The following is a 24,880-nucleotide window of genomic DNA, read 5'->3' on the forward strand; positions in this document are numbered from 1 at the left end:
ATGTCTTAGTTAACACAACTTTATTTTATAAGCATATAATTTTCTTAATGTTGTTTCTTAACCAAGGGAAAATATACTGTATATCTTTGTTACTTCTTTTAACACCTTGGAGTAATCCATGAATACATTGTTTTCTATGAAATCTAGTACCCTAAGATTTAATAGCAAGTGAATATTCTGAGAAATTGGAAGTAGTAATATAAGAGATACTGAAACTATATTACATTTGAAGTCCAATTCTAGCTTAATTACACATTTCAGCCTATTATCCTTAATATTAGATATTATGGACAGAATATGTCATAAATCACTCAAGCTTACACTAACTGAAAGCCTGTATCTGTGGATGCTAAATGAATTGAAAGATTAAGGCAACCATAAAGAAAATTTAAGTAAAATATTATTCCCTCAATAGAATAGATCATTCAGGGAGAAGTCCTTTGCTTTGAATTATCTGACTACTAACTGTTTTCTCCATTCCCATTTCCCACATATTTTGATAAACCCTAAATGCAGGATTATAATTTTTTGCACCTTGGTCAAGGTAAGTTTTAATACTTCATAGTTAAATAAGCACAGGATCAAAAATCTCCATAAGTCACTCACTTAAAATGTCAATATGTCCTTACACATAATAGGCCCTCAACAAATCTTTGTAAGACATACTAATGATTGGTGAAATGAAGTAAGGATTAAAAAACCAGCATAAAATTTAACAAATAAATTATAGTAAAATACTAAGATATAGTTTCTTCATAAACCATTTTTTATTGATTTTCTATCTGAGGGATACAAAATTGAGAAGGTGCTAGCATGGGGGAAATATTTTTATGTTAACTGTTAATTTTCCATGATGAATACAAACAATAACAATATACATGAAGAATACTCGATTTAATACTACAATTATATTTAGGCTTTACAATTACATTTTGGACTTTTTCTAGGCTTAAAAGATGATAGATAGATAGATAGATAGATAGATAGAAAGAAGAGAGAGAGAAATATCCCACCAATTACTAATATTCCACCAATTACTAATACGTGTTTCATATGTCCTCTGGTTAGAATCATCTTTCCCAATTAATCTACAGTGAGACCATTTGAGATAGCCATAAGTGAATAGCTTAAGTACAAGTTATGTTGGAATAATCCTGCAATGGCCCTGATGTAGCCCAGTTAGCCGTAGCTTCAGAATTCCTTTCCTCTCTGTGCATCACCTTTCTCTATTTCTCTCATCTTTCTTTCTCTCAAGTGTCCCTTTTTATTCTCTCTCTATATACTCTCGACTTCACATGGATTTTCAGTTAGTCTTTCATATCTTAGCAATAGCAATTCCAGATTGTAGGCAGTACTATAAAGTGCTTAAACATTTGAGAACTCAGTTTAAAATGAGAAATTAATTTTTCTTATTTTAAAGATAAAGACTCAGAAATGGACTAAGCAGTATAAAATTACTGTACTTCAGGGACTATGTCCAGGTGAGGGCTAGAGATGGCAATAGTAAAACTCAGAAAAGGCCTGGAACTTTGTCTGAGGGAGCCATGAGGCAACCCTGAGCCGGGCAGGAGAGAAGAAAGCGTCTGCAAAGGACTGTCCGCGGGACAATTCCACAGACTATAAAGAAGGGAAAACAGACAGGGAGAAAGCAGGGAAGATTTCCTCCAGATGTTGAGCCTGTTGATTCCCCTGCCCTAGTTAGGAATACAAGACATTTCTAGTATCATTCCTGTTGGCTCAGAGACGTGGCTGTTCAGTGAAGATCAAGTAACAACTGTAAACTGAACATAAGGAATTTTTTTTTCTCCGGAACGTTGAGTAACAGCAGTGTGGTCTAGTAAAAAAGGCCACTTCCTGGGATGAGCAGCCCTGAATGTGAATCCCATTGACTCCATCTGCTGCTGTATGATCACCGATCAGTCTCTCTCAGCCTGATTTCCTGCATTTCTACAGAGGATAAGGATATCTGTGATACTGAAATATGTAGTATTTGTAAAATACCTGCTGCATTATAGAAGCTAATTGAATCAATTATGTTCTTTCTCATTCTGTATATAAGGTAACATTGGAGATGAAATACATTATTTAAAAATTTTATAATATCTTTATAACTCATTAAGAGAATTAAGCTCAGTAGGTATCATAGGTTTAAAATGTCAACAACAGATATATTTGTTCAATGTACATCACAAATTAGGTTCCATAATCCCTAGACAGGTAGTTTTGTCTAGAGTCACAAAATATTTGCAGGAAATTGCATGCAAAGCTGGTTAGTCTACCAGTTAAGGCATAATTCTCCATAAACTTGTCAGTAGAGCTCTATCTAAATTTTTATCTTCTATGGGAAGATAAAGAGATAAGAAAAAAAATAAAGGCTTTGAAAATGTATTAATAGAAAACTATGCAACTATTAAGCTTAATTGTATTTGACAGTTAACCTCAGAGATCCCAAGAAAGTACAACTATGAAATTGCACTATGAGGTTATAACACAACCCTAGGCTTATGTGGAACTCCTGAAGAAAATGTGCTCACAGACTAAAATTACAATGGATATGAAAACAATTCTTTTCAGGAGTGATGTTAACACGCCAAAAAAATGAAAGAAGAATGTACACCTCAGGAAATTAGAGATAAGAAGACAGTAAGTAAGGAACATTAAAGTGTGTTTTTTAATGTTCAAAAAGATTGAGAAAATAAGAATGGAATGGAATTCTTACAATGAAATAAGAACAGGCCTTTCTGAAGAGTAAATAGGAAGCTTTGATAAAACAGAATCTAGAAATTAACATTTAATTATTGAAATAATGACTCAAACAACTTTTTAAACAGTGGATTCATGATAGAAGAAAAAAGAATATATTAACTGAAAGGAGCTGAGGAAAACTTTGCTTTGCTATAAATACTGGAAGATGTAGAGAATACATTAAACAGCGCAAATATATACCTGAAAAGAGTTCCAGATTGAGAAAGTGGAGAGCCTGAGGAAGAGGCATTATCTTATATAAATGACTGACATTTAACAACATTGAATACATCTCAATTTACATGAGTCCTCAAATTGAATAAAGCTCAATTTGCATGAGTCCTCAAACTGAATAAAGCACAGCTGGTCTGCAATAAATAAATAAATAAATAAATCCCACCTAGCATGGTCTGAATGAAACTCAGAACATTGATGATCAGGAAGGTGATCATAAAAGCTACTAAGGACCAAGGACAGAAATATCTGCAGGATGGTAGATTTTTCATCAACACTAGATGTTAGATAGTGGAGTAATACCTTCAGTGTGCAAGGCAGATATTCAAGAGTCATGTAAACTATGATTCAGGAATGAAGACAAAATATTTTCCAATCTAGAAACATTTTCAGATAAATGAACAGTAAGAGAATGTATTATCTATAGACCCTTGCTGAAAGAATTACTAATCAGTATACTAGTGTAAAAAGAGAAATGGAGCCAGAAAGAAGCAGCAAGTTATTTAAAGCTATATAAAATTATTTTCTAAATACAAAGAGGGACAAGTTTAAAAAATCTTGTAATTAGCCACTGAAATTGTGGCAGGTGCTGCAAAGGAAAACATAATGTACCATGAAGATGTAAAAGTGATTTGATCCCACATCAAGGAGAATACGGTAAATAAAAGGCTTATTCTAGATGGCAGCAACATATAAGTTTTGTGTCTATTGCGTTTGGTGTGAATTATTGCCAGTTATCATGTTTCTTGGAAACAAACAAAAAAAAGCCATGTGGTAAACCTTTGGAATACATGAATGACCTATCCCAGGAAAGGGAGGAACAAAATACAGAAATACATCTTAGTGGAAGAAGGAAAAGAAATGCCCCTTTTGTAAATACAACAATTCCTCTCGCCCTGGATATCCTACGGCTTCAAATACCAAGTGAATAATGCTGATATTCAACACTTTACATACAACAGCTTCTTAATTCAGCTTCTTATTTTGTATGTGTAACAAGTATCTCACACATAACATAGCCAAGTCAAGAATGATTAATTTTCTCTCCTACTTAAATTGACTCCTACCAAGCTCTCCAGGTGTTAGTAAGTTGCCCTTTCACTTAGGTCCAAAACCTGGATGTCATCCATGATTCTTCTTTTCTCTAATATTATCCATACAATTCACTTCAAATTCTGTTGGCTCTGCCTGCAGAATACATCTTTAATTGGACCACTTCTCAGTACTTTCATTGTAGAAACCCTAGACTACAGCATATCATCTCTCATCTAGGTTACTTCAACAGCCTCTAGTTCTTGCCTCCAATCTTTCCCTACCTACACTATGTTCTCCCTGATGAAGCCACGGAATTCCTAAAGCATAGGTGAGATTCTGTCAAGCCCTTGCCGCTCATTGCCCTTTCAATGAAATCCTGTGAACTTCTATATAATTTGGTCCCTGCCTATCACTTCTATTGCTACAACTTTATCTCCTTTTTTTGTCATTATTCTGTCATAGAGGCGTAAAAGTTTCTCCTCTGGTCTTAAATACACAGCATCATTTCCATCTTAGAACTTTTGTACATACTGTTTCTTCATAGGGCATTTTTCACACAGACTTTTATACGGGTACTATATAAAAGTCTTAGCCATCCTTTCATTTAGAAACAGTGAACATTTAGTAGAACTTTTATGTATAATTTGAACAGGTAATATTTAATAGCTATTTTTTGAATTTTAAAAGTATTTTATACTCCTTAAAATTAAATGTGTCAATTGAGAGTTCAAGACAACTGTTCAGAACAAATTTTATTATTGTTACTTTTGGAAGTGTGTAAACTGAGAAAAGGCAAGTTCTTGAAACTTAGCACCAAGATGGTAAAGAGTGAATATGAGGAGAATTACAATAATATTTTTCAAAGGATAAATTTTACTACATCAGAAAAAAACTGTAATAGGGTATTTTAACATTAAAAGTGCACATTGCCAAAATATTACAAGTTCTTGAAAAGTTGATAGAAAATTAATTTTGTTAGATTTATTTAAATGCCACATTATACAAGTTAGTCCTTAAGTGAATGATTTGTAAAATGAAAATACTTTCATAGTATAAACATTCCTCTACTAACTTTTAAAAATTGTTTGAATTTGAGTAGAATTTTACATCTACAAAATGTTTTCACATATATCTAGTTTGATCCCACCAATGACCCTCTTGAGTATTATTTTCATTGTGATTTTACAGAAAGGAAAATTAATTTAAATAAAGCTAATGAGATTTGTCCAAGGGCACATGTAAGAAATGGAAGATACATAACTTGAACTCAGTGCTTCCCAACTGTGGCAATTATTCAAAAGGAAGAAAAAATATCTAGTGTCCAGAGAAGTTTGAGAAACACTGGATTAAACAAAGTTTCCTTAGTCTAGAATTTTACAGGGCTTTTGATATGCAAATGTGATTATGAATTTCTACAGGGGGAATAGATTCTGCAGACTTTCACATCTGGATGGTTGCAGTAGAAAGGGAGAAATTTCATTTCAGTTTTATGATAGGATTCCTGTTTCAGTGGTTGTAAAGAACTAATCTTCAGAAAAAAATTTAGGAAAAGCATTGCTTTACCATTATGCTTTTGTTATTTTGAATTTTCTTAAAATGAAGCGGCTCTATAAAACAAAAATAATCACATAGCTGACTGCTATCACCTTATGTAAAATAATGTCTGCGCCTAGATTTGATTCTTCACTACTCATTTTTTTTTGTGCATTTGCTTCTATCACATAATTATAACCATTTAATGTTGAGACTAAAACTAAGGGAGGACATACTCTTTGCATAATTGCTGCATTGAGTTTTTCTTTGCCTTGAAATAACAGCAAAGATTGTCAGTTGCCAATGCAAGTTCCTTGGAGAATTCGGTAACATAAATAATTTTGTTATTTAGAGACAGAGTGTTCTTTAGTAAATAGAGGTGTGTCTATAAAAGACTAATAATGGTTACTAAGGGAAATGGACCAGGAGGTGGCTGCTTATAAAATTTTCCTCCTTTCAGCTTCAATTTTGTAATTAACATATCACAAGAGTCAAGAAAATATTAGATAAGTCAAGATTCTATGTATTTCTAGACTGTTGTGATCTTAATAGTTATTGCCATTTCTGTAATAATTATTTTCTGGTCTCTAGTTATGTAATAGAATCAGTTTAATGGTTGTTTAGTAAATAGAGTATATATATTAAGCTAGAATCAACTTCCAGAAAGATGACAGACTGACTGATTTTCTCACCTCTCATTTCAGATGTATGGAAATTGTGGATGAAATGTAATTTAAAAACATTAAACACATAGCTGAGTTCAAAATATATGATAGAACCTCCCTTTCCCCTAGTTGTCAGAAATGAGCACATCATCTCCTGCGATACTGAACCTGGATTGAGGGCCGCATGGTTAGGAGAAAGGTTTAAAGGCTTTTAGTAAAAAAATATATAGCCTGACACAACATCTACTAGAGATGTAAAAAAAAAAAAAAAAAACCTGTCTAAACGTAGACTCTTCAAGGGCTTCCCTTGACATGTAGAGAGGGAATAGATAAATCTTACTCACAAGCCCAATTCAGCTGGTAAAGATTCTGAGTGGAGAAAAAAATCTGAGATAATTAAAACTGAGCATGGGGGAATCTGAATTTATATGCTAACCTCAAGCCTCTAGACTCCTGAACTGAGAAATTAACATAAAATTGATCCCAGGTTGGTGAAATACTTAGAATCTTCTCACAGAATCATACAATAAATCACTCTTTGGGGAGAGTCCTACAGACACACAAACACTGAAGATTGGTTCACAACAAGATATTACAGCTCACATGAAGAAATAATACATTGTTAACTTAGAGTCGTGTAACATAATATCAAGAGAATTAATACTTCATGAACTTAATAGAAAAGTTATTGCATACTTTCAATATATTCAAAATAATAATAGAGATAAAGTAATAAAGTACACATTAATTTACAAAAACAGCTACATAGTTATTTATGATAGCACATCGAATAAAACTTCTGGAAACCAAAAACTAGTCATTGAAATTTTAAAAATCTAAATATTTGTGTTAAACACATAATTAAACAAAGATGAAAAGATTAGAAAGTCATTATGGTAAAATTATCAGAATATACCACATAAAGTTTAAAAATATGAAGATATGAACGATTGAGAACAGAATGATAAATATTATGTCGTATAGTTACAAAAAGAGATGACAATACATGGGAGACAGTATTTGAGGAAAAATAGCTAAAAAATTATCAGATCTTAAGGAAGACATGAATCCATAAATTGAATAAATACATTGGTATCCCAACCAAGATAGATTAAAACAATTCTATGTGAACATAAAGAATATATAAATACCTTATAAAAGACACAAGGCACATACATATATCAGCAGGAATCGCTTATTTAATTGAAGATTCTAATAGTCAACTATAAATCTCCGAATTTCTATTGTATCACCATTGCAAAATCCAGATGAGGCCACTATTTAAAGTGGATTCAACTCATGTTAGAAGAACTAACATTTTGTAATAACTCCTTTGCTTTGAGTAAGAAAACGTAGGATTGTCTCTTGCATCTCTCATCACCCATGCAACTTGGAGTAAATAGTTGAGCCTCAGGGTAAAGTCATTAATGGCTTTCTTACAGAACTAAGAGAGACAATCAAGCAATCACCAAAGATGTTGAAGTTCTAAAATATTTTTTATTAAGGTTACTGGTTTGTAGGACAATGTGTGTACGTCTGGGTGTCCAGAGTTCACACTTCTACCTAACAAACCAAAAGCCAAAAATTATGTTGTCTTGAGTTGGTAGTGTCCCATGTACCTAGGAGAAACTGATACAAATACATTCTAGTTGACACTGCTTTAATCTAGACTTTAAATAATTCCCACAGATAGAGTTCCAAGAACATGCATGTGGAATTAAAATGGCAATTCACATGAGGAAAAAAGCAGCAGCATCTAGCTCCTAAAGACAAGATAATGAATTAATCAGATACAAAGTGTAACATTAGCATGTTTAACTTTTTTAAAGTAGTAAAAGTCTCCATCAAATGTATAAATTAAGGACCAGAGATAATAAGATGATAATGATCAAGAAAATTTGAAAATAATCAAATAGAACTTAGAGTAATTGAAAGCTGTAATAAGTGAAATTAATAATTCAGTCGACAAGTTAAGCATCAGATTAGAATGAGGGAAATGAAAATCAGAAAATTGAAAGATAAAATAAATTACCTAAAATCCAGAGGGACCAAAATATTTTTTAAAAATATGAAAGAAAGGATAAGAAAGATGAGGAGAAGATCAAATATAGGAGGAAAGAATGGAGAAGATGTATAAAGGCAATATTTGAAGTGAGAATTGCTTAGGGTTTTCCCAAACTGGTGAAAGTTCCAGTAGTCTGGTTGAAAATAAGTAAATATCAACCAGGACAAATAAAGAAATACACTTACATACCATCATAATGAAACTGATAAATTCCAAAACCAAAGAGAGAATTTTAAAGCCAGCTTAAGAGACAGATTACCTAGAAAAACACTGACACTTACAAAGACAGCTGGTTTTAGAGCAATGATAAAAGCCAGAAGGTGATAGAATATTATCTTCAAAAAGATGAAAGAAAAACCACCTATGATCCTAGAATTGTATACTCATAAGAACTCTCCTTCTTTCAAGAATAACGTTGAAATAAAGATCTTTGTGGACAAAACAGAAACAGAGATATAACCATCAGGAGAGTCTCACTGAAGGGTCCTCAGGATTGTTTTCTTTCTTTGGTTGGGTTTGTTTTTTGTTTTGTTTCTTTTTGTTTTAGAATTAGTCACTATTAATGTATATTCGCCTATCAACCTATACATCTTCATGTTGTTTTAAAGTAACTTTATATCCTGAATTTTCACTAAACATTGTATCATATGTCTTTTCCTGTATTAGTAAGAAGGAGTTCTGGGAAATATTTTTAAAGCCTGCATAATATCCCATGACATGTATGCACCTCAGGGTTGGTTTTGAAGCAGAAGGAAAATGACCCTAGAAAGTTGATTTAAGATGCAAGGAAGAATGATGAGCAAAGAAAATGCTAAACAGATGTAAAAACCTGAAGAAATATTTACTATATGAGATTGTCTAATTAATTTGTTAAAATACAGAATAGGACTGAAATCCTGGAACTCAATGACATTACAGTAGAGACGGAAATTGCTGGAAGCTCCTCACCTCATTCACCTTCTACCTTTCTGGATGTTCATTTTCAGACTCCATTGGTGGTACCTTCCCCTCTCCTGTAATGTTGAAATTCCTCCATGCTCATTCCCTGGACATTTTCCATTTTCTATCTTTACTCCCTGTCTTGCTTTTTTCATTCAGTCTCATGGCTTTAATACCAGGTATAAGAAGCTCATGACCACAACATTTTTATAAACACCCTACTCTTCTGTCCTGAAAGGGCAGAAACACTGCCCTTTCAAAGTTGCTGGGTGAAAATCTACATTTGCTTTCCTTTACCTATTTTCAAACACTATATACAGAGACATAGTTTGAAAATATAAATCAGGTGTGCTTTATCATATGAGAATGCTCTGATGAATTCCCATCTATTTTAAAGTAAAATCTGAAATCCTTGCATGAGTTTTAAAGGATATATGACCTTGCCCCCTATTAGCTCTCTGGAGTTATCTGCTAGTACTTTACTACTTATTCCCTCTGCTCTACCTACCTTGACCTTGTCACTTTTCTTTGAACATATCTGGCTTACTCCCTTTGTATTGTGTTGCCTAAGCCTGAAACACTGTCCCTCCAGATAACTATATGAGCCCCTCCATCTCTGCGTTCAAGTCTTGAAAGTTTTCTTCTCTGTGACACATTGCATCAACCCCTTCCCCATTTATTTTTCTCTATAAAATGCACCATAGGAAAGTTACAATATTTTCACTCTTTATCTTATTATTTATCTCCTTCCCTAGGGTTAAAGCAAAAATGCAGGAATTTTCTTTTTTTTTTTTCCTTCTGTGGTCCTAGAACCAAAAGAAATGACTAGCAAGTAATAGGTACCTAATATATATTTGTTGAATGAATGAATGAATGAATGAACGAACAAACCAGTTATCAATAAAATTGTTGTAAGGTCTTCTTAATGCTTGGAAGGAGACCATACAAAATTCATTGTGCGTGTTAATAATTTTAGAGTAACCATTAACCTGTTAAGATAGAATATAACATTTTCAAAATAGAAAAAATAAAATATATAAACTATCAAAATAAAATAAATAATCCAAACAAGAAACTGAATTTTAAGAACATTAGTTGAATTGTCCAAGGAGAGTAAGCAAGTACATTAACTCAAGACTGGTTTCTCTGAATCTCTCCTGGCCAGAGCTATTATTGTATGAAATAAGATGTCAATTGAAAGTTAATATTATGTAAGTTTAAACAAATTCACGATTTTATAAGTAAGATTTATATAACATAGTACCGCAGAAATACTACCTCAAGTGATAGGCTCTAAATAGCACAATAAATTAAAAATATTAATATAAATGTATTAAACTATATTTGCTGCTTATGTTAACATGCACAGTTATTGTATAGTTAGGTTATGGCTGTGTCAGGTACATAATTTTGTATGTTCTTCACCTTCTGAATTAAAGTTACATTAAAGGACTACAGTCACAATTCAATTTGGTATAAAGTATATAAATAAACTTTAAAATAACATTACCTTTCTTATAATAATAAAGTGCATAAAATCTTTCTATCAAGTAAAAATTTACTACAATCTTCAGGAGATATTACTGATGGTAAATAAATAATGATATAGTTTTCATAAATATTAGATAAAAACAAAATGGAGTCTGGTGCATTATCAATATATGCAATTTTATTATGTAATTTTATTAGTAAAATTAAAGATACCTCATTTTTGGTATCAAAGTAACTTATTTCACTAAAATTAATATTCTCTTGGAATGAGAATATTTCAAAAACAATCACATTTGATAGAATTATTTTCGACTAATTGTTATTTATAATTGTGAATAAACACATTAAGCAAAGTTTCTCTTAGTCTAATGGAAATAATTATGACTATCAGTTATTTTGTTGTGAGGTAACAGAGCTTCTGAGGCCAGTTGAGGCACGCAAGACTAGTTTTGTACAAAAACTATCTCTAATCCTTAAAACAACCTAAACGGACTAAAATTTGTCAAGCAACTTCCCTGAGTTCCCGTAAAATTAAGGGCAAGGAATCCAACATCAAGATACAGTTGTAATTAGTCAATTAACAAAGAGATTTGTGATGTTGTCTTTTGGGGGGAGAGGTGTTGTTTTATTATATTGGTTTCTTCCTTTTTATATTTGTTTTTAAGGAGAACTTTCCAATAATGAGTAGGGTGAAGGGAAATTGAAATTCCATACACTTCCCGGGAGTCTACTGAGAAACTCAAGTTTTATTTTGGATACATTGAATTCGTATTTCTTTCATTCAATAAACATTTATCTAATGCCTCCTATGTGCCAGACAACACAAAACGTGAAAGAACATTGGTGAATCCATAGCAATCATACAAAAGACGTGATATTTGATAAATATAACTCATACAATGAAAAGAAAAAAAGTACAAGAATTTATACACAGCAATTCGACCTCTGTTTGCAACATAACAATAAAAAGTGTAATTTTCTCCAATCTAAATTTGCTTTCAAAATATAGAACACCAGCTGGAAGGGAGCTCAGATGGCTTCTGCAATGGGGTTGGCAATATCCTTCTGAGCATGCCCGGAACAACTGGTTAAAATAATTAAATCACTTGCACCATCTGTGAATCATTCTGATTCTTCAGTGATTACTTAAGACTCTCATTGTATGGAATATATTCTTAGAACAGATGAATAAAATTAATTCAAGTATACAGCTTTCCTAACTTTGATTTCCGTGAAATTAAAAGAAGTGTTACAATATTTTCAAGTTTGCTAAGTTATTTGATATTTATTCTGCTCTTTTTTGTGAGCCAGTGGCTTTGGAACCTTAAAGTGTGTTTGAAATTTAGTTTTATTTTATTAATACAAATGTATTTATTCATGGAGACTTCATTTATAACACAATTTTGTTAAAACAGTCCATTATTCATACCCTTTTATTTAATCTCTGAGTGTAGTACTCAATAAGTAAATGAAAGCCCAAGCATATTGCATTCTCAAATTTAACACCATATTCTATAATCATAAGCAACTTTGAAAGTGTTAAATAGCTACTTTAACATATGTAAAACATGTGAACATTTTAACACATATAAAATGTGTGTTAAATATAGGAAATATAGGAAAACTATATAATATTTAGTGGTGACTAATCCATGCACAAAAGGTGCACAGCTAAAATGAAAACCGAGAGTCTGTATCTGTGAAAATTTAAAATGTTTAGATTAATTCATAAGTTGGAGGCTTTATTAGTTATATAGCTGGATAGCAATACATGGCAATTTATTGCCAGTATAAATGAACTGGGAAGTTTTCCAGGAGATCTATGCAAATAGTTTTCCATAATAGTTAACTACATTTTTATCTAATAGACTGGCTGGGTGGCAAAATAGAAATAAATGAGTTATTTAAGAAATGCAGTAATCTATAATGTGTGCAACTCCCTTTGTGATGTATATAAAATTCAAATTTTGTACTGTGATTATTATCTAGACTATCACAGATATACATGACACATATCAATAATATTATCACATGCATTTTAGTTGCTTGCCTCATAGATAGACACACTTGACTATTTCCTATGTGGAAAGTTATTTTGAGAGATATCGACCGTCTCTTATATTGGCCTCCCTAAAGTGGACAACAACCTCTTTAATGTATTGCCACAGAGACCTCTTCTTCAAACCTGGTAAAAGGCCTTCCATTTCGGAATCTTTGCAATTGAAGTTCCCTTTTCTTGGGATTTTGTTTCTGGATCTTTATTCCTGATCTTCTGTCATCTTTTAAGATGTAGAAAACTGCATCCTTCAATGTCCTTTCGTCCCCTCCATCACACTCTACATTAGCCATATTGTGTCCCTTGTAGCACTTAGCACAATTTGAAAATATTTTGTTTATAATCTGTCTTCTACCATAGAATGCCCTCCATGAGGCTAGAGACTTTGTATTACTAACTACTATTGTCCCAATATATAGACTCTACCACAGAGTAGGTGCTAAATAAAAACATGGTGAATAAATGCATTCATGGATGGATTGATGAGTGGATAGCATCTTCTTGTGGAATTCTGTATAGTTCAGAGTTATTCACTCTGTATTTTTACACCAGTGGTGCCCTAGTGTACCAGTATCTGACAGTTTGCACTGGTCCGTAGCAAATGTGTTGAACTTTGTATAAAGCTAAATTTATATAAGAATTGTCCTTTCTTCTGAAAGTATAGTTTTCTACAGTTTGTCATGGGAGGGGGAAGCCTTAAAATAGCCTTTCTTTCATCTTTATATATATTTTTTCTTTTTTATTATTTCATTATAGTGTCTTTTACTGCAAAAATAAAGGTTGGAACTTTGTGAGGTTCCCTGACATTTTTGGTAGTTTTTTACTGACCCACGAAATACAGAATCTGGGAACCATCAATTTGGAGAAACTTATTCACATGAAGGGGCACCATTCCTGCTAAGTTTGTATGTTGGTTACTTGAAGGTTTGACACTAAGGAAAGGAAAGCTCTAAAAACTGATGATTGCCTCCCATTTTGTGGCCTTTCAGGCAAAGAATATTGGCCCACAAGCATTATCCCCTGGAATAAGATTCTGAAATTTCTTCTGTTGCGTGTGAGAAACAAATAGAAGAACAAATGTACAAAAATAGTAGAATCAGGGTATTACAACACTTGCCTGATATATTTTAAATATATACACTGACTTATAATAAATGTACCAAAATGGTATTTGCTCCTTTATAAATATTTTTATTTTCTGGATTTAAATCCTTCTTTTATTTGTTTCAAAAATGAACAGATTCCAAAACAGGACCATTTACTTTAACACAGAAGTGTTACCTTTCCTGTGCTTCATCGAAACCAAAAACTAAAACCATGTTCATGTTTCCAAATTGGAAAGATGGACTGGTTTTACATCAGTTTGAACACTTTTCTTATGTTCTTCATTTCCAAGTAAGTAGCCATGATAAATACTTAACTTTACAATTTGCAAAATGCTTCTCATTCATGATTGTAGTTAATTCTTATACTTAAAAAACTTGGTTTGTATATAAAAAGTAAGCAAATTAAATCAGTATTCTTAAAAGTTTTGAGGATTGAAAATTAGTATAATTATTTTTTTATTAGCAAAACACTTTTTTTCTATTGCAGTTGCTTTTACAAAGAATTTTAAGAAATAGAACGTTATATTAAAACCTTGGTTAATTATCGTTTTAAAGTATATGATCTAAAACGATTTTAAAAGTGATTGTGTGAATACAGTTTCTTAGAGTTAAAACTTGAAAATGCACCAGGCAGAGAAGTTCAGTTTTATATTGGAATTCTTGCCATGGGAAAATACAATGATAATTATTTTCTGGAACATTGACAGAGAACAAGCTATTTCAGGAGAAACTATCTTGATTGTAAAGTGGAGCACGTTAGGCCCAAGGTGTCATTAAACTCACAAAACCCTAAGAAAGAATTGAGCATAATCTTTGATTAAGAAAAAAAAATGATTTTGTTCAGTGACTGTCATCTTTTGCAAAGTTATTTATAACTTGGCAAAGTATATTAATTTAGAAAAATAACACTAAACATAATAGTTTCTACACACAGCAGTACCTAATTTATTCAGAGGTTGAATGGACAGTGTTATGAATTATCTGGAACACAGCCAAGAATCAGAAAAGAAGTAGAACAAAGGCCTTTGGATTCTCTAAATTGATTTGATGAGGTTCATGAAGTCCAAAGCTTACTTAAATTTCTCTATGAGGGGACTATTCAGATTCTTTTTTGAAGTTTTTTAAAAAATTTCACTCTGATTGTAGAGAGAAGTCTAATAAATGTTAAGTATCTTGGTTTTCTGCCCCAAGTAGAGTAGAAGCCAGAAAGAAAAGGAAAAAGATTAAATAACATCAGTATAAAATAATAGATACAGCCTGAAAGTGAGGCAAAAAAGGGCCTGTACAGGGCCTGTATAGGGACACATGGCTTTGAAAAACACTTTCATGCAGGGTAGCATAAATGAAAGAGAGAAAGAGAACGAGTGAGAGAGAGGTTGTGTTTATTATTACTTATTTGATTTGATTTATACTTCTCATGGATAACTTAATTATTTTAAGTTTATTTCCAAATAAAATTAGGGTAAATTTTAAAAAAATCTCATCTACTAAATGTGAAAGAGTTTAACATATATAATGCATATGCCCTATCAGCTTCCTAAATCACAAAATACTACTGCCAGCTAATTTAAACATCTATCTAAATGTCTAGCTCTCTAAATATCTGTTATCAACTTATGTGCATGTGCACATATACATGTAACTATATATGTTTCCCTATATACATAGAAATTTCTGTGCATATAATTATAAATATTTGCATACATAAGTTTACTTTGTAAAATACACATTTTGCCTTTGGAAATATGCCTGCTAAACTCATTAAGATGGTAATTTTTATAGTGTATTCTCCATCTTTCAGCCAGGTTCCAAAAGTTCTGTTTTGTAACTCACCACTTTTTATTACAATCCTATAAAATGATTGTGTGAATATTTAAAGGAAAATGGAATGTGGGGTAATTATCAAACTCGTGTAATTTGGAATTAGCTAATTTTGTAAATAGTATTATCATTATATTTCAAGGTTATTAGTGTCCCTTCACGTTAAGGGCATTTATATAAACGTAATCTCATATGCCAGGCCAAAGAAATAGGAAGCCTTTTCATCTTAAAAGCAACTTAGAAAGCATGGGAGGCATTGAGGTAGTCATTTCAAAAGTGCAAAGAAAAGAAAGTCTCCTATTTTATTGATTGTTCCAATGTTGCTAAATATGTTTTTGCTGAAGTATTTTTCTCATTAGTCATTTTTATTTTAATTAGTTTTTTGAAATTGAACTCAAGATTAGTCAAAAGAGATCTAATATAAGAGGACATTCTTCTGTTTACTGTTAAGGTTTCTCACTCATCTTCAGGAACCTCAGGCACCTAAAAATAATTCTCTTTCCTTCATGTGCAAAATCAGCCCCCAGTCATTGCCAGGCCTCTTTAGTCAATTAGGTGTGCAGTGAGGTAATTCGTGTTCTTTTAGGTGATAATGTAAAATTCTTCAAAAATACATTCATCCTGTTTTCTTAAGCATTTTGTCTTGGTCTGTGCGTCCATGCCATTCAGTCAGTTGATGGTACATGCTTTCCTACAGCTTTACTGAAGTAAAAACATCCTGTTATGGTCAAACCAGTTAGAAAAAGCCATGACTACTCATAAACAGGTTACATAAAGGTTTTATTTACCACTGCAAACTCTTATCTTTTTGCTTCTACTATTTAGCCCTAGTTCAGAGCTCTGTATAGTTATTTTAAATGTAGTACAATATTAGTTTAACAGTACAATCAATGTAAAAGTATATTAAGAAAACATTAGTACTCTCCATTTCACCCTACTGCTAATTTCATTCCCTCTGAAAAAATAATGTTTACAGTTGAGTATTATCTCTTCATACTATACTCTTTGCTTCTTAACTATAAATATATAAAGATAGATAGATAGATAGACAGACTGATATGTTTTACCTCTTTATAAAAATATTGCCTCAGTCTGTATATGATTTTTAAATATAACAATCTTTCAGGGACATTTTTCCAGACAGTGCATACAGATCTGGTGTGTCCTTTTTAATAGCCTTAGGAGATAAACCAAAATTTATTCCATCCTTTCTCTACATTTCTGGATTATTAGATTATGATAAGAAGAGATGAACTATAAAATCTCTATTTTTTATCCTGTTTGTTTTATTGAAGTATAGTCAGTTCCAATGTGTCAATTTCTGGTATACAGTATAATATTTCAATCATGCATATTTATACATATATTTGTTTTCATATCCTTTTTCATTAAAGGTTATTACAAGATATTGAATATAGTTCCCTGTGCTATATAGAAGAAATTTGGTTTTTTATTATTTTTATATATAGAGGTTAACATTTGCAAATCTAAAACTCTCAAATTTATCTCTTCCCTCCCTCTTTCCCCGGTAACCATAAGATTGTTTACTGTGTCTGTGCGTCTGCTTCTATTTTGTAAATGAGTTCATTAGTGTCCTCTTTCTTCTTTTCTTTTCTTTTTTTTTTTTTTTTTTAGATTCCACATTCGAGTGATATAATATGGTACTTTTCTTTCTCTTTCTGGCTTACTTCACTTAGAATGATGTTCTCCAGGTCCATCCATGTTGCTGCAAATGGCATTATTTGACTCATTTTTGTAGCTGAGTAGTATTCCATTGTATAAATATACTACAGCTTCTTTACCCAGTCATCTGTTGATGAACATTTAGGCTGTTTCCATGTCTTGGCTATTGTAAATAGGTGCTGCTATGAACATTGGGGTGCAGGTGTCTTTTCAAATTAGAGTTCCCTCCAGATACGTGCCCAGGAGTTGGATTGCTAGATAGTAGTGTAAGTCTATTTTTAGTTTTTTTAGGAATCTCCATATTGTTTTCCATAATGGCTGCACCAAACTACATTCCCACCAACAATGTAGCAGGTTTCCCTTTTCTCCATACCCTCTCTAGCATTTATCATTTGTGGACTTTTGAATGATGGCCATTCTGACTGGTGTGAGGTGATACCTCATTGTAGTTTTGATTTGCATATCTCTCATAATTAGCGATATAGAGCATCTTTTCATGTGCCTATTGGCCATTTGTATGTCTTCATTGGAATATTGCTTGGTTAGGTCTTCTGCCCATTTTTGGATTGAGTTTTTTTTGTTGTTGTTGTTATTAAGTCGTATGAGCTGTTTATATATTCTGGAAATTAAACATTTGTCTGTTGCATCATTTGCAAATATTTTCTCCCATTCTGTAGGTTGTCATTTTGTTTTGCTTATGGTTTCCTTTGCTGTGCAAAAGGTTTTAAGTTTAATTAGGTCCCATTTGTTAAGTTTTGCTTTTATTTCTGTTGCCTGGATAGACTGCCCTAGGAGAACATTGTTAAAATTTATGTCAGAGAATGTTTTGCCTATGTTTTCTTCTAGGAGGTTTAGCATGTCTTGTCTATATTTGAGTCTTTAAGTCATTTTGAGTTTATTTTTGTGTATGGTGTGAGAGAGTGTTCTAACTTCATTGATTTACATGTGACTGTCCAGTTTTTATCCTCTTAAACTTTCTTTTGTGGCTATATGGTCTTTTTCTTTAATGTCCCATTGATGAAAAAAAAGAATATGCTTTTTCATTCTGTATAAAATACGGATTAAATTTACCTTGTTGGTTAAAAAACAATTCTATCCTTATTTTTCATTTGTTGTGTTTCAGTTTGGGTTTTGGTCCAAAAATTCTGGAAGAGTTTTATGGAAGCTAATATTTATATCTGATTTTATCACATTCTCCTGTTATTCCTAGTAATTTTTCCCCCTATTTAAAAAGCAGTCAAATGTTTCGGGCATAACAATTAATTACTGTTTTTCTTTGTTGTTTGTTTTGTTTTGTTTTGTTTTTTGTAAAAGATTATGACTTTTATCATTACAGGGTTTTCTTGGAATGTTTGCCCTGGAATTATATTTCATTTGATGTTACTATTTTGACTCTAAATTTTTGCAAATTATTTCCCTGATGTAGCATCACCTTTGTCATTGTTTCCACATTTCAATTTTAGCAATTACCATACTCTTTCCCAAATTATCTATTGAATTTTTAAAAACAAGGTATTAGGCTTTCTGTACTTTAGTATTATCTTTTTTATGTTCCTCACTTTGATTTTATGAAATGTGTTTTCTGTTTCTTCTTCATGGTTTCAGGTTTGTTTCCCTTCTTCAATCCCTTGAGTCTCCTGAAATGGCCTGTGTTTTTTTTTTCCTCATACTTAAATTGAAGGGCGTGAGAGTTCTTAGCATAAATGAAGTCAAGTTTGGAGGTTATCATATATAGTGTTAATTGAGAAGCAACAAACCTCATGGCAGTGTTTTTTTTCCAGTGAAGAATGGGTCAACAACCCAGAATCTCCCAGAATAAGTATTTATGGGAAAGCATCTTGATCTCATGAACAAGAAGTACATGTTAAAGCTGTCCTCAGCTATTTAGTATAGACACTGTACAGTAGTGCCTCCTGAAAGAAACCAGTAGGTACTTCATTCTGGGCCAAATAGATCTTCTTAAATCAATTGTCTCCCACAAATCACCTCATATACACATCTGGACGTCACCAAATCCATAGTTTTCATCCCAGACTGTGCCAGAGATCACATATGTTTCAAAGACCACCAGTCCATGATCTTTCTCTCTCCACCTGTACCTCTTTCTCTATCTGAGTGCCTGATGCATATATTCTTCTAGATTCTAGTAATTAGTTGTGGTTATTTTGGACGTTGAGTGTACTTAACTGAGAGGGAGACAAAAAAACGTGTATATTAGGTGATTTTCCTATCATCTCAACATTTCCATTTTTTTGCATGTACACACACTCACAGATACATATACATATATGTATAAATAAGCTTTCAGCAAATAAATCATGCATATATAATTTCTATACTTTATAGGAGGTGCTTTTGTTAAACTAACTTCATCAACTGTGATGAAGTTACTTAGACATTGAAGCTATTGTACATGAAATCAAAATATGTTAGCAGTTTAGTAAAATCAATCTGTTGTATGATGACAGGTTGGTTGAATTTTAAGTGTTTGACATCTTAAATTGGATTCACTAGCCAGTCTAGATCACCTTTCTGAGGAAAACTGTCAATCTAGATGTTGTACAACAATTGGTTTCCGATAGATGCAGTGCCACTGTTAAAGTTTTTCACATACAAATAAAGATTCTAGCCTTGCATTATTGACTGTCTCTATTATAAAAAAAAAAAACCCACCTTGTATTTCTGATCTCGTTAGTGACTAAAATTTTGTGTTTCCTTTTAAATAATTTAGATTTAAATTTAAACAGTCACATGTGGCTAGGGACTAGCATATTGAATAGTAAAGTTAAAAACTTTTTCACTATCACATTTCTAATAAAGAAAAAATCTTACATAAAAACAGAATTATGGCACATGCATATTCAGATATAGTTACTTAGTTGTAACACTAAATAATGTTGACATAAATGATGGCTAAATTTGCTGAGATGCTTGAGAAGTGTAGCATAGAAATTAAAAATATTGTGAATCTGTTCTGTAAGATCTACTCTAACTGGAAGGTCCACAGGTCAATAGAAATTAAGTGATTTAGTAGGGTGAAAGTAACCCCATACCTATTTTTTCTTGTGTTAATTTTATTTTCAAATAAATTCAATATATGTATATGTGTGTTCATTTTCACATTTGAACATAATGAAAAACTTCCTATGCCAGGTATTCCCAAGCTGATATTGGGATAGCTTGCTGTAAAAAAAAATAAGCTGGATATATAAATGAGAAGTATTATGTAAAGACTTTCGGAAGAGTTAGAAAGGGTAAGAAAATTTCTTGACTGCAAGCCTTCTCAGACACTTCAAACTGCTAAGAAGTATTGTGAATCTTCATGAAGAGGTGAAAATTACTGTCTCCTACAATGATCTGTGTACAGTACCTCAAATGATTGATTCTTGTTTTTGTTCACATATTATGAGTTATATTAAAATCTGAGAGGCAGTTGAAGAGCCAAGACACATAAGTGTAATAGCATTTAGTAATGTGCATTAAATTGGAAAAATGCTGCATAGTTAAATCAGAAATACCTTTTAAATCTATACCAATGAAGATTATGTTATAAAATGAAGAAAATATTCCTGCTTCCTTCTGGGAATTCCAAAATGGAAATTATATTTTGACTATAGATCCCAGCAATTCTAGCCAAATACTTATTTCAAAAAATTATCCTTTTAAGGTTGATAGTTTCTTCATTTATCCAACAGATATTTTTGAATACCTATTCTAGGCTAGGTGCAATGCATGAGTCTTTGCTGCATTTATTTTACTTTGTTGGGTACCTATGATATATACCCTTATCTGTTAAATTGTCATGTTGTTTTCCTGGTGATTTCTTATTAGGTAGGCTGTCTATGTTGGTGCTTATCTTAGTGGGAATCAAAGCCTTTTCTTTCATTTCTCTCACAGGCCATACTTAGTGACTAGAATTCTACCAAGTTACTAATTTATGTTAATGCATTGAAAATCCTTATTAAAATGCAAATGTTATCCTGTGAAGGATAACACTTTAAACCAATATAAGCCATTAACACATTATCAAGATTCACTTTATCGGTTTAATTAGATGGTAATTTAGCTTGGCCCTGAGGAATTAAGTAAATTTGATGATGTGGAAGGGAAGAGTCAACATGAGGCAGATCAATGAACAGGTACAACCAGACCCTTTATACAGGACACTACACATACCTGACCTCCTAGAAGTAGGATGTTCTTAAAGACTGGCACATCCTGCTCTACCTGAATATCTCTTTCAGTGCTAGCCTGCCTTGCACCAAAAATTCATTCTAATTTTAGAAAATAAATAATGTAGCTATAAAGAATGACTTTCTGAAATATTTTATACTGATTATTTTGTGTATTCAGTGTGTTTTATTCTTTTTGAACTAAAGGGGTAAATTATAAGCTTAATACAATTTATTGATCAGCTGCTTCATGACCATTTGAGGATTGATCCTCCCCTTTTTTTTGTTATATAGCTTCACATAGACAATAAATCATTTTCTAGATGATGCAATTAAAAGGGATGGAAATACCTAAGAGAAAATGCTCTCTCATTGCTATTTTCTTTATGTAAGATCGTAACTGATCTGTTTGGACTCATTAGGCTAATTATTTAAGGTCATTCTGCACAGTGACTTAATTAAAAGCACGCAAGGCTGAGTGCTGTCAGAATACAAGTGTTGTCATGCCATTTACGTGTGTCCAAAACAGGGAATAGGAAAGAATAAACCCATACCTATCTGTCATATTCTTGTTTTTTGTGACTTATTAGTTGCATCTTTTTTCTCTCTGTGGATTAATGAAGTCTTTTTTGGCCAAATTTGATTATTTGATTTGCCTTTTCAGGGTTATAATTTCTATAAATAATCAAAGAGGAATAAATACAAATAGCTTTACTATTTTTCTTACTAGAAGGAATTTTTTTCTCTGAAGACTTTTGAGACTAGGAGAGAAAGCTACCTGTCTTAGATAACTGAAATCTTTCCTATTTCCATGTCATATATGACCTGTCAGAACCCATATAAAAGCCTATAATCCTATTTGGGGGTTTATATACCATTGTATTATTATTTTTAAATAATTTGTAATAATTAAGAATGTCCTTTTGAAGAAACGTAAGATATAAATTAACAGATTTTCATATGATGGCTCACTTTAAATTTTTGATGAATAATCTTGTTTTGAAGATTTGGCACAACTTTGTCTTTATTAACACTAATGGACTAAAAAAAATGCTTTGTCACTGCATTACTTTTTTTGTCCAGATACTAGTCTATTTTTTGTTGGTTAGACTTTAAATGTGTTGACATATTTTCTATACACCAATTTATATTAGATATATAGGTATTTTAAAGGAATATATCATAATGATATGGCATATAGCACATTTTTTCTTCTTGAGTTTCTTTGACCTCATAACTCAGAAATGAGCCAGTTAGCACAACACATTTGAAACTTTTTTATTGAAGAGAGAGAAGTCCTTTAAATCATGGAGGAAAACATTTTGTTTTAAAACTTAGATATAATACACCATTTGTTTCAAAACAGGGTTGCCTTTATTTCATGCAGTTATGTGGTCCTTCAAGAAAAAAAATTTAAGTGACAAATGTGATAACTCAAGTTTTAGAGAAGTAGAAGTTTATTAAAAATTTTATGAGTGAAAGCTCTGCCTACTTACATAGCTCAAAATCTCAAACCAGTTTTCATTTCAACTTTAGGTGTTACAAATCATAGCTTTGTCCCATAATAATCCTTTTTGAGCCTCAGTTGAGCTTTCCATTTGTTAATAAAAACAGGTACTCTGTGATGTTCTTCCTCATCCCTTGGTTTTCATTCTCAGAAATGAGGAAGGTATATTGTTTTGGGTATATATATCATTAGAAATGAATATGAACAGAGAGAAATAAAATGAATTAGTGTGGCTATAGCGCTTCCTTGCTAATGATGCATGAATATCTATAATGATATAAGGTGAGAAAGAATATTAACAAAAGCAAGTTGATTTTCAAAAGGTTAGACAGGATTTGTACACATCAGGATTCAGAAGGATATAATTATTCAAGGCAGAGTTAATGAAATTCAAATGAAAAGGCAAAATCTGAATATGAGTGGGCTTTTGCATAAGGAAGAGAAAATGAGCACGATACTTCCAATTACATTGATTTTTTAATAACTGTTTGAAATTTTTATTAAACCAAACTGAAAGTCATTTAGTGGATATAGTTTATTCATTATAGACCTGTATGACTGTGTCAAAGGAATGATGTATTTTAAGAAGTAGCTAGTAAACTAGATCTACGAATACCTGGGTCTCTTGATTCAACTTCTGACAGCTTATTGTGTATGAAAATTATGAAACATCTCTCTGTATTAAAATTATTGTATCTATTAGAACTCCGTAATACATGAGAATATTCAAAATTTATAAAACTGATTTTCTAGAAAATGAGTTGACAGTTTACCAGTGATGTGAAAGACTTGTTCTGAAATCTTTCTATTTCTCATAAAGGTTCGCATAATCATCTCTTAGCTTTCCCTATTCAACTGATATGCACCACTTAACTTGTATCTATGATGACTGGATACTATGTATCAGGGCAGTAAGAGGAACGAAATCCTCCCAAGTCTAGCCCAAAATTCTGATATTTTAAATGTAAAGTTAGAAGTGCATGTAGATTATCATTCCATTGATCATGAAGGAATAGGTATTATGCATTTGGTCAAAGTATACACAGTAAACTAAGTATTATAAAAGGGATAATTATGTAAGCTAATTTGTGTAATTTTATCAATTTATCATGTCATAAGTAGATGAGACATCTAAATTAGAACTATTTTATTTTATATTATGTAAGAAGTGAGTACAAGCATCTTGGACCTGAACAATTAAAAAGAAAGCATAAATGGACCAGTGTATGTTTTTACTCATCTTTGTGTGGATTCAGTCTGGGATCCTAAACTCTATCTAATTGCGTTTATTGCAAAAATGAGGGTAGTCTTGTCATAAAGGCTGTGCAGTAATGAATGACTGTGTTAGCAAGCTTATCATCAGATCTCCCCAAGACACCCTGCCACTTTGACCCTCAGCTGACCCCATCAACAGGCAGATGGCAGTTCAGCAATTCAAAACAAAGTTACTGAGAAACTAATTTCACTTAGAAGAGTTTTGCTGCTTAGAGTATAGACAGAAGAGAACAGAGGTCATCTGTCTTTTTGAATTTGCATGACAAATGGTATTTATTTCTTACTCTTATAAGGAATAGAGAAAGAGACACTACTGGCCAAGTCTGAACTGACTCTGAGCTCCACATGCCCATCAGTCCTAGCCCTTGAATGGCAGGTAGGAAAGTGCAGATGCAGAGGAGAGGCTAGTGCCCCCTTAGATTTCAGGCTTTCTGGAGTGCTTGTTAAATTGTAAATTCCATTCTCAGTCCTACTTATTTAGTACTTTAATTAGCAGTTTAACTTAGCAAGAAACAAGCATCCAAAAGAGGAGCCGGAATTTGGAGAAGGGTCC

At 32.1% G+C, this 24,880-nt stretch overlaps 1 protein-coding gene across 9 annotated transcripts in view; it reads left to right on the forward strand.

Annotated features, from left to right (window-relative positions):
- The window catches only part of DMD (dystrophin), a 1,947,932-nt gene that overhangs the window by 882,361 nt on the left and 1,040,691 nt on the right, over positions 1–24,880 (forward strand). The gene's annotated exons all lie outside the window — the stretch shown is intronic.

The sequence above is a fragment of the Camelus dromedarius genome, chromosome X (assembly GCF_036321535.1).
Source record: "Camelus dromedarius isolate mCamDro1 chromosome X, mCamDro1.pat, whole genome shotgun sequence".
NCBI classification, from domain to species: Eukaryota; Metazoa; Chordata; class Mammalia; order Artiodactyla; family Camelidae; genus Camelus; species Camelus dromedarius.